Genomic DNA, 10,172 nt, shown 5'->3' on the forward strand with positions numbered 1-10,172 from the left:
AACACCAGAGTCCGAAGGGATACATTCTAATAACAAGTATATCACATAAGCATATTATGCAGATAAGACATCTTAATTATCTATGTTACACAACTAATTCTGATTCTTCCGCCACAGGGGCGAAATCAGAGCCAAGGTTTTTATCCTATTGGTCCATTTTTGAGAGGAGGTTCACACACGTCCACACCCAGTAGCGATACAGATGCCATACTACACCTTATTGACATGGTAGGCCAGTATAGAGTGCAGATAGGTGACTCCATAGTAGCCAGATTGACGTCAGCAGGAGCCATAGATGCGAGTGCTGAGTTCCACAGTACACCACAAAGAGAAATGTCAGCAACTGATTCAGTAAGACATGAAGTTCCACCAGTTCGACATGTGACAGTCCACGTCAAGTCCGAGAGAGAACCCAGAGTGTTCAGAGGTGACAGCTCTGACAAGTACACAGTACAAGAGTGGGTTGATCTGACAACAGACTATTTGAAAAAGCAAAGATGTGAGGTGCCTGATCAAGTGGAAGAGATCATGAGCAGGTTGATGGGAAAAGCTAGGGATGTAGTGAAGATAGGCTTGAGGAGTGACGAGTCGTTGGATGTGAAACAGAACTCAAATCTAATCTTTCCAATCCTCCTATTTTAGTGACACGTCATTATGTCACTGTAGTATCCTTAAAGGCTTCTTAGAATTACGACTCATGAGACTTACGTACGGTTTAGTATTTAATTGTAACTTATAATTACATTCTCTTATGCACCTGGCTTAAACTACCTGAAGCTTTCTTAATCATAGTTATATAGGCAGACATAGGAAATAGCTACGGATAGCGGGAAGCAAACCCCCGTCTTGAGTCAATACTGCCATCTATTGGTAAACATAAATATACCAGGTTACTACATTCCCCCCCTTTAAAGCTAATAACCCAATTTAATTCCTTTCTGAACTATGTTATATTCTTATTTACATTTTTTCTAAAATGATCTCCTTTAGGATCTGAAAAAGTCTGGCGGACGTCTCTCTCTAATAGAGCGTCTCAGAGGTGGTGTAGCTGTTGCCACCAGATCTTCACCCCTTGATGGTGAAACAAAGTCCTTTTGTGGAAACTTCACAGGAGGAGGTCGTCCCGGACTGGTGGTCTCAGGATGTTGAGCATTGTTGGTCTCAGGTGGTTTGTCCAACTGCAACTCTGGGGAACGTTCCAATGTCCTGTCCTGCTCGTTTAAGAATTGATCCAGATCTCCGGATGGAACTGGAATTCGAGCTCGGATCTGATCCACGTGTCTCCTTAGTCTTTGTCCACTTCCGATGATCACAGTATAAGATACTGGTCCTGAGCAATCCTCAATGGTAGCTGGAATCCATTTAGGACCAAACCCATAGTTTCTTGTATAGACATCATCTCCAGGTGAGAAACTTCTGAGTTTGGCTCGGGTGTCATGATTCCATTTTTGATTCCATTGCTTTTGTTGTATTTTCATTTTCAGGTCTGGTCTGATGAGATCCAAGGTTGACCTTAACCTCCTTGACATCAACATTTCTGCAGGTGACAACCCAGTCGTAGCTTGAGGAGTAATCCTGTAGCTAAACAAGAATCTTGACACCTTTGTTTCAATGCTGGGCCCTTGCATCTTCCTCATCCCCTCCTTCAAGGTCTGAACCGCACGCTCTGCTAATCCGTTTGAAGATGGGTGAAAAGGGGCCGACGTTACATGCTGAATTCCATTTTGTTTCATGAAACTTGTGAATTCAGTGCTTGTAAAACAAGTAGCATTGTCACTAACCAACATTTGAGGCAATCCCATAACACTGAAGCTTTGTCTCAACTTCTCAATCGTAGCGTACGATGTTGACGTATTCATGGGGTAAACATCCATCCACTTTGAATGAGAATCAATCAGCACAAGGAACATTTTTCCTAGGAAAGGTCCAGCGTAGTCCACATGTAGTCGTGTCCATGGTTTTTCTGGCCATTCCCATGGATGTAATGGCGCGGTGGGGGGTGACTTCCTGTTACTCTGACAATCTTCACACCGGCTAACCTCATTTTCCACATCGTGGTCCATCTTTGGCCACCAGACATATGACCTCGCTAGGCCTTTCATTCTCGACATACCTGGATGCGACTGATGCAACAACTTCAGTAGCAACCCCCGCCCTTGTGGTGGGATAACTACTCTTGAACCCCACAGAACACATCCATCTCGAACACTCAATGCCAAGCGGCGAGTGTAGTAAGGCATGATCTGAGGCTCTGTCACTGTAGGCCATCCTTTCAGGATAAATTCATGCACTTGTGATAACGTCACATCCTTTGAAGTCCATTGCCTGATTTGTGCTGTTTTCACCGATGCATCATCCAACACATCGATCATCAAAACCTGGTCATTTTCTTCTTCCTGAATGATGATTTCTGGAACGGGCAGCCTACTCAGAGCATCAGCATTCCCATGGTATCTTCCTGGTCTGTAAATGATTCTGTACTCGTAGGCCCTGAGCCACACAGCCCAACGTTGAACTCTTGGAGAGACCATTTGTGGTACTGGCTTTTGTTCATGGAACAGAGAGATCAGAGGCTTATGATCCGTCACAATAGTGAATGTTCTCCCGTACAAGTATTTGTGGAATCTCTGTATTCCGAATATGACAGCCAGTCCTTCCTTGTCCAGCTGAGAGTACTTTTTCTCCGCTGGCGACAACATTCTTGACATGAACCCGATAGGTTTCTCTGCACCATTCTCCATCCGGTGGGATAGCACCGCCCCCACACCATACGATGAGGCATCACACGATAAGATGAGATCTCTGTCTGCTGAGTAGTGCACTAGCACTTCAGCTGATTGCAGTAACACCTTTGACTTTGCAAAAGCTTCTTCCTGTCTTTCTTACCATTTCCAGGCCACATCCTTCCTTAGCAGTTGATGTAGAGGAGCTAAGAGGGTAGAGAGGTTCGGGAGGAAGCTATTATAATAATTCAGTAAGCCTAGATAGGCTTTCAGCTCTGTAACGTTTGTCGGAGCTGAAGCTTCCACCACAGCCCTCACTTTAGCTTTGACAGTGTGTAACCCCTTGGCCTCCACCTTGTGACCCAGGTACTGCACTTCATCAGCTAACAGTGTACACTTGCTCCTCTTCAGCCGGAGACCGGCGTCCTCCATCCTCCTCAAAACTTCCTCTAAGTTTCTGAGATGTTCCTCCTTCGTGACTCCCGTGACAAAAATGTCGTCGAGGTAAACTGCTACCTTGGGTATCCCCTGCAGAATTCCCTCCATAGTTCTTTGGAAGATAGCTGGTGCAGAAGACACCCCGAAAGGTAAGCGTTTATAGGTAAACATCCCTCTGTGGGTGTTTATGGTCAGGTACTTCTGTGAAGCTTTATCCATTAGCACTTGCTGATATGCATGACTCATGTCCAGTTTTGTAAACTGTTGCCCTCCGGTTAACGTTGAAAGCAAATCCTCCACTTTGGGTATTGGGTACTGCTCCAGAGAAGAAACTCTATTTACAGTCAGCTTATAGTCACCGCATAATCTGATTGAACCATCTGGTTTTAGTATGGGAACAACTGGTGCTGCCCACTCAGAAAACTTGACAGGTACAATTATATCCTCTGCTAAGAGTCTGTCAATTTCCACATCCACTTTAGGCTTCATGGCATATGGAACTGATCTTGGCCTATAGAATCTGGGAGTAGCATCAGCAGCAACATGAATGGTAGCTTGGACCCCTTTTAATGTCCCTAGCTCTTCTTTGAAAACACACTCATGCTTTGAAAGCACCTGCTGTAGTGTCAATGTCTCTGTGGTGACATGTTTGATTTCATCCCAGTTCAATTTTATTTCCTCCAACCACCCTCTTCCTAGTAAGCTGGGGCCAGTACCTTCCACTACTAAGAGGCAGACTTTTCTTTTGTCCATGATATTCCACTTGAACATCAACAACTCCAATCACAGTGATCTTCTCCCCTGTGTACGTTTTGAGTTTAATTAATGGGGGTGTCTCTCAGTTTAGGCACTTCAACGGTTTTCCACTTCCTATAGAATTGGGACCTGTTCATCAGTGTGACACTACATCCTGTGTCTAGTTCAAACAGTACCTTCAATCCATTTATTCCCATTTCCACAATGAAAGGCTCCACCTTCTTCATATTCGCCCCCTGTACACTGTACATTGAGAATGCTTGCTCTGCGTCTGCGCACTCACTTTCACTTGCTATCACTTGATTAGAGAGGTAGCTAGAGCTTCTGGAGGTATTCGGTTTTCTGTCCGTCCTCTTTTCTGCAGCCCTTGGCTTTTTTTATTGCGGCACGCCCTCGCAATGTGGCCTATTATCCCACATGCATAACACTTTTCGTGTTCGAATTTACAGTCAAACGCTGCGTGTTTGCCTTTGCAACGATAACAGTCTCTATTGGCTGCTGTACCACGGCTTTCTGTTCTTTGAAATTCTACGCGCTCAGCGCTGCTCTCTTTTATTGTATGGCACGCAGTTGCGCCCCTTGCCTGCAAATCCAGTGCATTTCTATTTGCGGACTCCATGGCCTGGGCCAGTTTGAGTGCATTCTCAAATGTGAGATTAGGCTCTGATAACAATCGTATTTGTGTCCTGTCATCATTAATCCCACACACCAGCCGATCGCGTAGCATTTGCGATAATGTATTCCCATAGTTACAGTCCAATGCTAGTTTTCTCAACTCAGCCACATATTCCCCCACTGATTCGATAGGTTTTCTCATGCGTGAATCAAACTTGAATCTTTGTACTATCTCACTGGGTTTGGGGTTGAAGTGATATTTTAATAGCTCGACTAAATCTATGAATGACTTTTCTCCTGGTTTATCTGGGCTCAACAGGTTTCTCATTAAGCTGTACGTCTGTGCACCGACAACGCTTATGAGTATGGATTTCTGTTTAGTGGCATCAGTTATTTCATTAGCAGCAAAGAAATGTTCCATTATTTCACAGTACTCCTCCCATTCCTGATTTTTAGAATCAAATGGTGGTAGCGAGCCTATTGTTGCCAAAGCCATCTTTTCCGATTCTTTCTCCCCTCACACAGTCAATAATTTGTCCTACCCGTATCCAGGGAATCAATCCTTCAGAATCTTCCACCGTTCACTTGAGTCTCACCTCCCGCGTCACACGCCAAACACTCCGTTAACTTCGTGGCAAAAAAAATCCAACGCAGTTCTCCATAGTTATCCTCATCGCCAAATATGTAGGCTTCTTAGTATTACGACTCATGAGACTTACGTACGGTTTAGTATTTAATTGTAACTTATAATTACATTCTCTTATGCACCTGGCTTAAACTACCTGAAGCTTTCTTAATCATAGTTATATAGGCAGACATAGGAAATAGCTACGGATAGCGGGAAGCAAACCCCCGTCTTGAGTCAATACTGCCATCTATTGGTAAACATAAATATACCAGGTTACTACAGTCACCCAGTTGAAGATTTCTACTCTACGAAGCCCAAACTGAGGGAGGATCCGTTAGTCTACTGGATCAAGCTCAAAAAAGCAGCGGATTTAGCTGATGAGGGTTTACGCAGACAGGGTGGGAAGATGGAAAACTAATGTCAGCAAGTGGCCCACATGTTTGTGAAACATTGCCCTGATCCTGAGCTCTCCTGCAGGTTCAGCTGCAAAGCACTTCATGAGTGGTGCTCCAGAGACGTTCAGGTGAGGATAGACGAGTACCAGAGGGAGCAGAGAGCCTTAATGAAACAAAGCAGCGTTAACTTCTTCTCAATAAGGGGTGCTATTTGCACTTTGTAATAATTTCGTTTCCAAATTAAACTGCCTCGTACTCAATTCTTGCTCGTACAATATGCATATTATTATTACTATTGGATAGAAAACACTCTCTAGTTTCTAAAACCGTTTGAATTATATCTGTGAGTGAAACAGAACTCGAGTTAGAGCATTTTTCCTATGAGGATGTGAGAATGCATAAATCTTCTTGCTGTTCTGAGATCTGTTTATAAATCTGCCTGTCTTCTATTGGTTGAGATGCACTGCATACGTCTTCCCCTGGGTGTCAGCGAATAGTGAGAGTTGAAATGGGGTTGCTAGGCAGAACTGAAAGCTTATAAAACAACCTCGGAACAAAGTGTCCGGCCATTTTTCACTTCGCTCTGACGCATTGAGGACATCTGGCTGTGGCTCTAGAACGCTCCGGTTATATGCCTTTAGATATATCCGGTCATGTTTTTATTCGTTATAGGTGTTAAAGACATCATAAGGTAGTTAATTTAAACCGATTTATAGCAGTTTATATCAGTTTATTGCGATTTTCTGGAATTTCTTAGTCACGCGCTTTCATGAGTTGGACACCTCTCCTGCACATAGCTAGCATTAGCTGCTATTTCTACAGGAGAAGAGGACATCTTTCAACCAAAAGACGATTGTTCTGGAGAAAGGACACCTTGCCCAAGATTCTGATGGAAGCTCGTCAAATAGTAAGAAGTCTTTATGCTGTTAATTCGTATTTATGTTGACAAATGTTAAACAATAAATACGCCATGAATTTCGGTGCGGTCTCGCTTTAGCGCACGCTGTATGCGCAGTAACGTTAATTTTAAAAATCTAACACAGCGGTTGCATTAAGAACTAATTTATCTTTCATTTGCTGTCCAACCTGTATTTTTTAGTCAAGTTTATGATTATTTATCGATTAGAATAGGTGCCTCTCCCAAGATTTCTCCCGACATTTTCTTGGCAGCTTGGCGACTTTTCTCATTGTATAACCACGATTTGTGCCGCTAAATATGCACATTTTCGAACAAACTCTATATGCATTGTGTAATATGATGTTATAGGACTGTCATCTGAAGAATTCTGAGCAGGTCAGTGAAAAAATTTATATATTTTGGTGGTTTATACGTTATCGCAATTTTTGGCTTGAATCAATGCTGTTGTGTGTTTGCTATTGTGGTAAGCTAATATAACGCTATATTGTGTTTTCGCTGTAAAACACTTAGAAAATCTGAAATATTGGCTGGATTCACAAGATCTGTGTCTTTCATTTGCTGTACGCTGTGTATTTTTCATAAATGTTTTATGACGAGTATTTAGGTAATACACGATGGTCTCTGTAGTTATTCTAGTTGCTTTGGTGAGAGTTGTGATGGTGGCTGCAATGGTAAACTATGATTTATACCTGAAATATGCACATTTTTCTAACAATTTTTTTTATAATTTTGTAGTTTTCTATTGAATGCCTTTACAGTATCCATTGACTTAGGACTGAAATTGCACTTCCTATGCCTTCCACTAGATGTCAACAGTCTTCAGAAATTGTTTCAGGCTTGTATTCTGAAAAATTAGGGAGTAAGATCAGTCTGAATGAGTGGACACTGCAGTGGCCCCTTGTTTACCTTTTATATTGACGACGTTATTGTCCGGTTGAAATATTATCGATTATTTAGGCTAAAAACAACCTTAGGTATGATTATAAACATCGTTTGACATGTTTCTACAAACTTTACGGATACTATTTGGATTTTACGTCTGCCTGTTGTGACTGCGTTTGAGCCTGTGGATTACTGAAGAAAACGCGCAAACAAAACGGAGGTTTTTGGATATAATAAAGAGAGATTTTATCGAACAAAACGAACATTTATTGAGTTAATGAATGTCTTCTGAGTACAGCCATATGAAGATCATCAAAGGTAAATGATTAATTTTATCTCTATTTCTGACTTGTGTAACTCTTCTACTTGGCTGGTTACTGTTTGTAATGATTTGTCTGCTGGGCGCTGTTCTCAGATAATCGCATGGTATGCTTTCGCCGTAAAGCCTTTTTGAAATCTGACACCGTGGTTGGATTAACAAGAAGTTAATCTTTAAACCTATGTATAACACTTGCTCTGCAATTTCAATGGATGTTGGCCAGGTGGGACGCTAGCATCCCACATACCCTAGTGAGGTTAAACAAACAAAGAGCCATGTCATTGCTCTGCACGACAATGTTCCAGTGTCACACAACCAAGTTAACAATGAAAAACGTCATGCCTCACACTCCTCTTTTGCTCCTACTCCTACTCAAAGTCAACAGTATCACATTCCATATAGTTCCGTAACTCCTGCCTTGGTTCAACACGCACAGCAGCAGCCAGATGAGATGATGGGCATGTTGGAACTAATGATGAAGAAAGTGCAGTGACAAAACAGTGTTTCCCATGAACACAACACCCCTGAAGAATGATGTGGTAGCAATGCGGGTTAAGTGTGCCTTGAATTATAAATAAATCACAGACAGTGTCACCACCAAAGCACCCCCACACCGGAGATAATCTGTTCATGTATTCTGTGTCTCACAAAGACCCGGCAGTTGGAACCAAAAATCTCAAATTTGGACACATCAGACCAAAGGACCGATTTTCACCGGCCTAATGTCCATTGCTCGTGTTTCTTGGCCCAAGCTAGACTCTTCTTCTTATTGGTGTCCTTTAGTAGTGGTTTTGACCGTGAAGTTTTGATAAACGCAGTCTCCTCTGAACAGTTGAAGTTGTGATGTATCTGTTACTTGAACTCTGTGAAGCATTTATTTGAGCTGCAATTTCTGAGGCTGGTAACTCTAATGAGCATCCTTTGCAGCAGAGGTAACTCTGGGTCTTCCTTTCATGTGGTGGTCCTCATGAGAGCCAGTTTCATTATAGCGCTAGAAGATTTTGCGACTGCAGTTGAAGAAAATGTAAAAGTTCATGATATTTTCCTCATTGACTGACCTTCATGTCTTAAAGTAATGATGGACTGTCGTTTCTCTTTGCTTAATTGAGCTGTTCTTGCCATAATATGGACTTGGTCTATTACCAAATAGGGCTATCTTCTGTATACCACCCCTTCCTTGTCACAACTTAATTGATTTGCTCAAACGCATTAAGAAGGAAATAAATTCCACAAATGAACTTTTAACAAGGCACACCTGTTAATTAAAAAGCATTCCAGGTGACTACCTCATGACGCTGGCTGAGAGAATGCCAAGAATGTGCGAAACTGTCATCAAGGCAAAGGGTGGTTACTTTAAGGAATCTCAAATATAAAACATATTTTGATTTATTTAACACTTGTTTGGTTACTATATGATTCCATATATGTTATTTCTTAGTTTTGATGCCTTCACTATTATTATACAATGTAGAAAATAGTAAAAATAAAGAAACACCCTTGAATGAGTAGGTGTCTCCAAACGTTTGACTGGTACTGTATGAATACAGTTGAATTTGTAAGTCGCTCTGGATAAGAGCGTCTGCTAAATGACTTAAATGTAAATGTAAATGTAAGTCAGAAGTTTACATACACTTAGGTTGGAGTCAATAAAACTAGTTTTGCACCACTCCACACATTTCTTGTTAACCAGCTATTGTTTTGGCATGTCGGTTAGGACATCTTCTTTGTGCATGACACAAGTCATTTTCCCAACAATTGTTTACAGACAGATTATTTCACTTATAATTCGCTGTATCACAATTCCAGTGGGTCAGAAGTTTACATACACTAAGTTGATTGTGCATTTAAACATCTTGGAAAATTCCAGAAAATAATGTCATGGCTTTAGAAGCTTCTGATAGGCTAATTGACATAATTTGAGTCAATTGGAGATGTACATGTGGACGTATTTCAAAGCCTACCTTCAAACTCAGTGCCTCTTTGCTTGACATCATTAGAAAATCGCCTCTTCACACTTTTTTCCAAATGTTCTCTGTCCAATGTCTGTGTTCTTTTGCCCATCTTAATCTTTTATTTTTATTGACCAGTCTGAGATATGGCTTTTACTTTGCATTTCTGCCTAGAACGCCAGCATCCCGGAGTCACCTCTTCACTGTTGACGTTGAGACTGGTGTTTTGCGGGTACTATTTAATGAAGCTGCCAGTTGAGGACTTGTGAGGCGTCTGTTTCTCAAACTAGAGACACTAATGTACTTGTCCTCTTGCTCATTTGTGCACCTGGGCCTCCCACTCAGTTTGCGCTGGTCTGTGTAGGGAGTAGTACACAGAGTTGTATGAGATCTTCAGTTTCTTGGCAATTTTTCGTATGGAATCGCTTTCATTTCTCAGAACAAGAATAGACTGATGAGTTTCAGAAGAAAGTTCTTTGTTTCTAGCCATTTTGAGCCTGTAATCGAACCCACAATTGCTGATGCTCCAGATACTCAACTAGTGTAAA

General features: G+C 41.8%; 1 pseudogene; it reads right to left on the reverse strand.

The window, feature by feature from the left end:
* Positions 1-986: 986 nt before the first annotated feature.
* On the reverse strand, positions 987-4,953 carry LOC120035352 (annotated as a pseudogene).
* Between the last annotated feature and the right edge of the window lie 5,219 nt (positions 4,954-10,172).

Source organism: Salvelinus namaycush, unplaced genomic scaffold, assembly GCF_016432855.1.
Source record: "Salvelinus namaycush isolate Seneca unplaced genomic scaffold, SaNama_1.0 Scaffold1035, whole genome shotgun sequence".
In the NCBI taxonomy this organism is placed as follows: Eukaryota; Metazoa; Chordata; class Actinopteri; order Salmoniformes; family Salmonidae; genus Salvelinus; species Salvelinus namaycush.